Below are 9669 nucleotides of genomic sequence, written 5' to 3' on the forward strand. Positions count from 1 at the left end.
ATTGACAGCGGTGGCTTGCAAATTTTTTTTATCATACATACTAATCAGTAAAAATATTTTGCCAACTATTTCCAAAATAAGTATTCAAAAATTGGAAATTCCCTGGAGGTCCAGGGGTTAGGGGTCTGTGCTTTCACTGCCAAGGGTGCAACCCTGGTAGGGGACCTAAGATCCCTGCAAGCTGCATGGTGTGGCCAAAAACAAAACAAAACAAAACCCCCCAGAACAAAAATTACATATGCATATTACTGTAAAATATATCCCTTATAAAACATTTCCCCCAAAACAGAAATGTCAAAAGGAAAATAAAGATGAAAGTTTTAAAGTAAATCATAAATTTGTTTTTTAATAGTTAAAGCATTTTGTTATCAATAATGAGACTTCTATTGCTTAACACTATCAATATTAACATTAAAGCTTTTACTGAAAGTAAATATGAATATGTCATATCTGATTGATTGGTTATTATTTTTAACATTACTGCATGGGATTTGCTAATTTTCTAATACCACTATAGGGCTCGTGGTAGATATTCAATGCTAATAGTACTCTCTGTCAGAATCTACAAAGCAAAATTAAATGAAATCTATGGCTCTAGGATTTTCTGAATGATTCAAAGATCACAAGAAGTTGGAAGATGGTAAATTCAATGATCTTAATTCCAGGCAAAATAATCCATTCCGGCTAATTTAAGCAAAAAGATTTTATTGAAAGTTAGTATCTGGGCTTCCCTGGTGGCTCAGTGGTAAAGAATCTGCTTGCAGTGCAGGAGAGCAGGTTTGATCCCTCGGTCAGGATGATCCCCTGGAGAAAGAAATGGCAGCCCACTCCAGTATTCTTGCCTGGGAAATCCCATGGACAGAGGAGCCTAGCAGGCTGCAGTCCTTGCGCTCACAGAGTCAGACACGACTTAGTGACTGAACAGCAACAGCAGTATTAAATCTGTAGATTGGTTTGGGTACTATGACTTATTTAACAATGCTAATTCTTCCAATCCATGAATGTGGGACATCTTTCCATTTATTTGTATCATCTTCAGTTTTCTTCATCAATGTCTTATTGAGGTTTTCAGAGGACAGGGCTTTCATCTCCTTGGTTAAATTTATTCCTAGGTATTTTATACTTTTGATTCTATCATAAATAGTATTATTTTATCTATTTCTCTGATAGTTCATTATTAGTATGTAGGAATGCAATGTATTTCTGAATATTAATCACAACCTGTGTCCCTCAACAAATGAATGGATAAAGATGTAAATATTACTCCACCATAAAAGAACAAAATTTTGCCATTTGCGACAACATGGAAATAAGTCAAAGACAAATGTCATATGTTTTCACTTGTAAGTGGGATCTAAAAAATAAAACAAATGAGTAAATAGAACAGAACAGAAACAGACTCACAGATACAGAGAAGAAACTAGTGGTTGCCAGAGGGGAACGATGTAGGGTTAAGTTGCAAGATAGAAGAAGACGGTTAAGAGGTGTAAATTACTAGGTTAAAAAAAAAGTTACAAGGATGCAATGTTCAACACAGGGAATATAGTCAGTATTTTATAATAACTGTGTATGAAGCATATTTTATAAAACAATCAAATTACTATGCCATATTCCTGAAACTGGGGCTTCCCTGGTGGCTCAGTGGTGAAAGAATTTGCCTGCAATGCAGGAGACGCAGGAGCCTCGGGTTCGATCCCTGATGGAAGATCTCCTGGATGAGGACATGGCATCCCACTTCAGTATCCTTGCCTGGAGAATCCCATGGACAGAGGAACCTGGTGGGCTACAGTCCATAGGGTCACAAAGAGTCGGACATGACTGAAGTGGCTTAGCAGACTCGCACCCATACCTGAAACTAATGTAAGTCAGAGAGAGTGACTGCATGCTCAGTCAACTACGCTCCAATTTGAAAAAAGAAAAGAGAGTAGGCAGTTTAAAGAGTCCCCTGGGAGAACCAGGGACGTAGGCTTGGATGCTTTACATAACAACTAGAAGAAAGGCCCTCCACAACACAGGAGTAACTTAGCAAAGCCGGTGGCTGTCCCTGCTTGCTTCTTAACCTTATGTTTGGGATTGGATGGCACAAACTTCAGCACAGCTGCCCCAGGAGTTCTGCATGCCTCCTCTGGACTTGCCGGGAGAGCTAACTGCCCCCTAGTGATCACTGCCTCACATTGCTCACTCTGCCTCCATATCTGTAGGTAAAGATCATAGAGATACTAATTGGAATTAATAGGGTGGGTCTAACCCTGCTGTTCCCTAAGAAATCCTGGTAAGGAGAAGGGGCGTATTGGGTGAAATGGCTGGGGGTGAAGAAAGAGCTATCCCCTTCTAAGAAGGGGCCAGAATTCAAATTACCATGTCCATGTAGGCAAAGCTTGGCTGGTGGCCTGGACCGGAATCCGTCCTTGAACAGTCCTGTACAAGAGTGGGCATCAGGGCTTTCAGGAGGCAGCAGGGCTTAATTTCAGTGAGTGACTGGGCTGCCGTAGGTTAGGTTACCTGTCAGAATCGGTGTGAGGGATGGCAGAGGTAAGGTCCAGCCCCAAGAAAGGGGAGTGGCAACAATTAATTGGGAGGTCACTGCTCTCCGCCAACCAGGTTGGGTTCAGGACTGGGCCAGGACAGGAGGGTGATAGCCAAGTGCTCAAAACCTGTCCAGAAGCCTTTTGTTTTTCAGTTAAAAAAAAAATTTTTTTTTAATTGTGGTAACATTGCTTTATAACATTACATAAGTTTCATGTATACATTATATTTCTACTTCTGTATACACTGTAGTGTGTTTATCATCAAAAATTTAGTTTCCATTCATCACCATACAGTTGATCCCTTATACCTATTTCATCCTTCTCCTGCTCTGTCCCCTCTGGTAATCATTACACAAATCTCTGTATCTAAGTGTTTTTGCTTGGCTTGGTTTGTTTGCTTATTTTGTTTGTTTTCTATATTTGAGGGAAATCATATGGTATTTGTCTTTCTCCATCTGACTTATTTCACTAAGCATAATACTCTCAAGGGGTTCCCTTGTGGTTCAGCAGTAAAGATTTCACCTGCAATACAGGAGCCACAGGAGACATGAGTTTGATCCCTGGGTAGGGAAGATCCTATGGAGGAGGGCATGGCAATCCACTCCAGTATTCTTGCCTCGAGAACCCATGGATGGAGAAGCCTGGTGGGCTAGAGTCCATAGGGTTTCACAGAGTCAGGACATGGCTGAAGCAACTTAGCATGCATGCATGCAATACTCTCAAGGTCTAATCCATGTTGTCACCAATGGCGAGATTTCATCTTTTTATTCTCTGACTGTGTAGCATTCCACTATATATATAATCACATCTTCTTTCCATTCACCCATTAATGGGTACTTAAGTTGTTTCCAGATCTTGACTATTGTAAACAATGCAGCACCAAGCAGTGCTGATATCTTAAGAGTTCTGATTGATACTTTATTTTGTTTTAGGTTGGGTGAGACCAGGCTTTAATAATTAAAAAAAAATCTATATCTAGGTGGTGGGGGACAGGGAGGCCTGGCGTGCTGCAGTCCATGGGGTTGCAGAGTCAGACACGACTGAATGACACCATATCTAGATGATTATATATATAAATATGCATATGTGGAACACACTTTTGATTCTGGACATGGCTGCAGCTGCCCACCACAGACCTTTATTATTAGGAGAAAGGAGTGCCCCATAGCAGCTAGAGGGTTCAGTACTGACCAGGCTACAGCTGTTCAGAGCAGACAGGCCGGATGAAGGCAGTGCTCTAGTTACTTACTGCTGCACAATAAACCACCCCAAATGTAGTGGTGTGGAGCAATAATAATTTCATTATGTTCACAGTGTGTGGGGGTCAGAAATTCAGGCAGGACAGAGAGGGATGTCTTGTCTCTGTGTCATCTGGGACCTCAGCAAATGATTGGAGGTGTCCCAAACAGCTAGAGCCTGGAATCATCCAGGGACCTATTCACTCTCCTGTCTGGCACTGGGCTGGGATAACTCAAAGGCTTATCTCAGCTGGGACTGTTGACCAGAGAACCTGTGGTGGGCTGGGTTTCTCACAGTGTGGCCACTGGGTTCTGAGGTACAGCACCCAATTGGAAGCATTCAGAGAGTGAATGTTCCAAGACAGTTAGGCTGCATGGGCTGTTATAGCTCAGGCTTGGGACTCACGCAGCATCACTTCTCTCTGTTGGTGAGAAGAGAGGCCTATGACCTGCCTGGATTCATGGAAGGGAGGTACAGACACCACTTCTTGACGAGAATGTCAAAAGATTAGGGACCATATTTTATTTATTTTGGGGGGGCTTTGCTGGGGCCTTCTTGCTTTGTGTGGGCTTTCGGTAGTTCCTGTGCGCCAGGGCAAGTCGTCATTGTGGTGGGTGGGCTACTCCTTACAGTGGCTTCTCTTGTTGCAGAGCACAGTCTCTAGGTGTGCGGGCTTCGGGAGTTGCAGCACACGGGCTTAGTTGCTCCACAGCATGGGAATCTTCCTGGACCAGGGATCCAACCTGTGTCCCCTACATTGGCAGGTGGATTCTTATTCATTGTGCCACCAGGGAAGTTAGGGACCATATTATTTAAAAATTTCTATTAAGAGGAAATGAGATAAAAGGGAAAACTCAGGAGCACATCAAAGGCACACAATGATTGAATACTTCAGTTTTTTATTTAAATAAAAAACTATTGAAGACTTGTACTGTGCTAAGCACTGGGAATGGAAAGCTAAGGCACAGCCCTCAAGGTTTACAATCGACTGGAGAAGACAGGTGAACAAACATTATTGTAAGTGAAGGTCAAGTGAAGAGAGTGAATCAAGACAGATGATATGACAGGACTTCCCTGGTGCTCCGGTGGCTAAGATTCTGTTCTCCCAATGCAGGGGGCCCAGGTTCAGTCCCTGATCAGGGAACTAGATCCCATATGGCTCAACTAAGAATTTGAGTGCCACAACCAAAGATCTCACACACTGCATCTAAGACCCAGTGTGCAGGCATGTGTGCCAAGTCACTTCAGTTGTGTTCAACTCTTTGAGACCCTATGGACTACAGCCCGCCAGGCTCCTCTGTCCATGGGATTCTCTAGGCAAGAATACTGGAGTGGGTTTCCATGCCCTCCTCCAAGGGATCTTCCCCACCCAGGGGAAGATGACCCCACGTCTCTGATGATCTACCTGCATTGGCAGGTGGGTTTTTTTTTTTTTTTTAAACCAATAGTGCCATCTGGGAAGCCCAAGACCTGGTACAGCCAAATACATAATAAAAATAAAAAGAATATGGTATGAGAGTCGTAGTAGCCTAGAGGAAGGAGTAATTAATATAATAGAGAGGCTGTGCTATTCAGGGGAATCAAATTAAATTAGAAATTAGATCTGAATTTGAATCCCATCTTTGCCCTCTTTTTATATTGAACCATGTAAAAATGCTTTTTCTGTGGCAAAAATGCATTGAATATCAGTAATTTCATATGGTTCAACCTAACACTAGCTGAGTCACCTTGAACAAGTCACTTAACTTTTAGGAACATCAGTTTCCTGACCTTTATAATGAGGTTAAAAATGTGGTAGGGTTACTTAGAAAAATAAAGTGACATGTACAATGACTCAGTGTACTGCTTAACACAGAGTAATCACTTAAGAAATAGTTGTTACTGTTTTTTAATTATTATTACTATTATCACGAAAGCATTAGAAGGCTGAGATAGCATTTGAAGGCTGAACGATTTTGAAATGGCCAGATAAAGGAAGTGGTATGAGAGATTTTAAACTGATCAAAAACAGGCTGTTTTTGTGATTCTACTTATAAGTGATGTTTGGTTCTACATTTGTTTTGGGACCCAGACATTTCTTTTGAAAAGAAGAATTCAAGAAAAAATATTGAAACTGAAATTCACTAACAATAAACCACCACAAGTATTTTCAAGTCTAGACATCCCAGTATTTTTATGGACTAAATAATCTGCAATCCCTCTGTTCCTAAATCACTGAAGCATTTGGCTTAATAACTAATAAATGTGCTTGAAAGAAAGAAAGGGAACTCCTTGAGGCTGAACATAAGAATGGATAAGAATCTTGGCAGTCTGTGTTGGGGGATGGGGAGCCAATAACTTTGAGAACTCTGGGCTTAAGTTGCAAAACCTTCATAGAATCAGGACATAAAGTTCTGTCTAATATGAGTTAGAAATGATACCTGTGCATGAAGCTGAGTCTCAGAGAGTTATACTACCAGTGAAAGTCTGGTCTAGAAAAATCAAGGAAGCTTCTATCTCATCTGGCCCTTGGATTAAAATGAAAAGTCTCCCCTGATAATTCTTCCCAACAGGCATACTATCACTTATGTCTGAGGTTCTAATTATACTTCCTCCATGGTTTGGAAAAATCCCAGGCTGGTAAAATTAAAAAATTGATGATATCCTTGGGTATATGATAAAGCAAATAAAAGAACATTCTGGAAAGATAAGACTTCAAGTAATTTTAAGTATGATTCCCACAGATAAAGTCTTGCTAAAGGTGAACTGAAAATCTAAAATTCTAAAAAAGTGAGAAAACAATCTATCTGAGCAAAGGTAAGTAGATACAACAAACAGCAGGATTAGATCTCTAGAAACTTCAGATAATAGAAGCTAGATAAAACAAATATACTTAAAATGTTTAAAAACAACGTTGAGTTTGAAAATAAGGCAACAAAGCAATGTAAAAAGGTAATGGGCACATATTTGGAGAGAACCTATATAAATTATAGAAAAATAATTGAGATGGAAAAAAATTAATGACAGTTTAAATAGCTGGTTCAGTTCAATTCAGTTCAGTTGCTCAGTTATGTCCTACTCTTTGTGACCCAATGGACCGCAGCAGACCAGGCCTCCCTGTCCATCACTAACTCCCAGAGTTTACCCAAACTCATGTCCATTGAGTCGGTGATGCCATACAACCATCTCATCCTCTGTCATTCCTTTCTCCTCCTGCCCTCCATCTTTTCCAGCATCAGGGTCTTTTCAAATGAGTCAGCTCTTTGCATCAGGTGGCCAAAGTATTGGAGTTTCAGCTTCAACATCAGTCCTTCCAATGAACACCCAGGACTGATCTCCTTTAGGATGGACTGGTTGGATCTCCTTGCAGTCCAAGGGACTCTCAAGAGTCTTCTCCAACACCACAGTTCAAAAGCATCAATTCTTCTGTGCTCAGCTTTCTTTATAGTCCAACTCTCACATCTATACATGACTACTGGAAAAACCATAGCCTTGACTAGATGGATCTTCAGTTCAGTCGCTCAGTCGTGTCCAACTCTTTGCAATCCCATGGACTGTAGCCTACCAGGCTCCTCTGTCCATGGGATTTTCCAGGCAATAGTACTGGAGTGGATTGCCATTTCCTTTTCCAGGGGATCTTCCCTACCCAGGGATCGAACCCGGGTCTCCCGCATTGTAGACAGACGCTTTACCATCTGAGCCACCAGAGAAGTCCCTTTTATCTAAGATGGATCTTAGATACAGATAAAGGGAGAATTAAAGAACTTGTATATAAATCTGAGGAAATGATTCAGAATTAAGCACAGAGAGAGGAGAATTTATGAAAGAAAGGTGAAGAAACATGGAAGATAACGCAAAAGTATCTAGAAAAGAGAACGAGAAAGAACAAGTTGAGAGACTGAAGGAGTGGCTGATCAAAAATAGTAACTATTGAGCATTTTCATAAATTGTTGAAAAATTGAAGTCCTTACATTTAGAAAGAGCTGCTAGTTCTTAGCAAGATGTTCTTTAACACTGGAGGACAAAAAGTGTTAGATACAAATATCCCTCAAGGAATTTACAATCCATTACAAGAGATCATAGAGGAACAGACAAAACCAACATGCAAGGAAAAGGTGCTAAAGGAGATTGGCAATGGGAAGGGATTGCTTCTAGTTTGGAGAAATATATCAACAGTTTATTGGAGGCAGTGATGTTTGTCTTGGATCTGAAAGATAGGTAGACTGAACATGTGAAGAGGAAATGTAATCCCTCCCACACCATTGCCTGCTTAATTCTTCCTAAGGCACAGTTTTAATACCACCACCATGTTAACCAGAATCTTCAAGATCATTCAATTATTTTCAAGACAAAGCCCCCAATTTTTGCTTTTCATTATAAGCCCTCCATGGCATATGCCCAACTTATCTTTCTGAACCTATGAAGTCTCTTCTTGAATCCCATAACTCAGGCATAGTAAGATTCTTTTTTTTTTTTTTTCAGAATAAGATTTTTAATACTTCTGGTACATATCTCATGCTTTCCCATCTCTCTTGCTTGTTCCTCTATCTAGAATACCTTTGAATGAAAAGCAAAAATTGGGGGCTTTATCTCAAAAATAAAAACGAAGAGTTCTTGATGATTCTGAGTAGTAGAATGATATTTTCAGAACTGTGCTATAGGAAGCTTAATCAGGCAGTGGTGTGTAGGGTGAATTAGGAAAGGTAGTTCTTAGAGCTAAAGAGCCCATGCTCTATGACTACAGGTTGCACCTTCCCAGGGGTGTGGGGTGGGGGGAGACACTAGTAGCACCAAGCACTGGATTGCCCATTTAGTGAGGTGGAGAAACCTGCATGATTGTTGATCAATAGAGATTTAAACACAACTGTTGTTAAAATCTCAGCATAACAGTAATGCAACAGAAGCAAATGCATCAGAATATTGACAGCATTTACTATCTTGATTGCTCTGCATTGGTGCTTCCATCCCAGCTAGAAAAGAAATCTGTCTCCCAGAGCCCTTAACAATGCCAATGTCATGATGTGTCAATGTATGCGTGTATCAATATATCCAGCTTCAGAATTCCAAGTTCAATATCAGCTAGCTAGGTGAAAACCTGGATATGAGATGGATGGTAATATTTTTACCCACAGACTATTCTACCTGGGAATAAGTGCAGAGCAAGCTTAGAATTATTCTCGAGTTTCTCTATGCAACAGAAAATTCTTCCCCAGTGTTGAAAAGTATTTTCAAGAGTGTTTATAGAGTTGATTTGGAAATTTTTGTATTAAAACCCAGTACAAGAGCACTGTTTTCTGAAACATTTTAAAACTGAATCCTATCATGAGTCGGACTTCCAGTACATCTGCATGAGCCCTCAAAATAGATAATTCAACAGATCAGTTCCTAATTTCTTCTGTGTACAATTGACTTTCTATACAGAAATTATTTCTTCTCCAGTCTCAGAACTGTGGTATGCTTCCGTGTCTTAACCTTTGAAAATGGACTGCTTATAAAACATTCGCTAAGGGACATGCATCATCATTTAAAAAAATAGAACTTTACCTTCATAGGTATGTTTCTGGGAAAAGTGAGTATAAATCAAATTTTTGTAAGTCAAATCATATTTTAAATGTCCCATGGGAACTCATTATTTAATAAAATAGCATGGAGCGAATAATCACATTGTGATGTGGCTTTTCATAAAGCAGGGCACACCTGTATCACACTCTGTCATGGCTAAGGGTGTTCACTCTATAGCTGAGTTTGAGGGTAGCCAGGACTGCCTTGGACCCAAGTCAAAGGAATTGAGTTACTGAGTACTGATGATCTCGTTACAAGACAGTCTTCTCTATAAGCTGTCTCAGCATGGGTCCTATAGTTTGTGCTTTAAAAGATGTGGAAAATCTGCTATATCTATAAGTTTAAAAGTACCTTAGTAAAT

The sequence above is a fragment of the Bos indicus x Bos taurus genome, chromosome 1 (assembly GCF_003369695.1).
Source record: "Bos indicus x Bos taurus breed Angus x Brahman F1 hybrid chromosome 1, Bos_hybrid_MaternalHap_v2.0, whole genome shotgun sequence".
Lineage (NCBI taxonomy): Eukaryota > Metazoa > Chordata > Mammalia > Artiodactyla > Bovidae > Bos > Bos indicus x Bos taurus.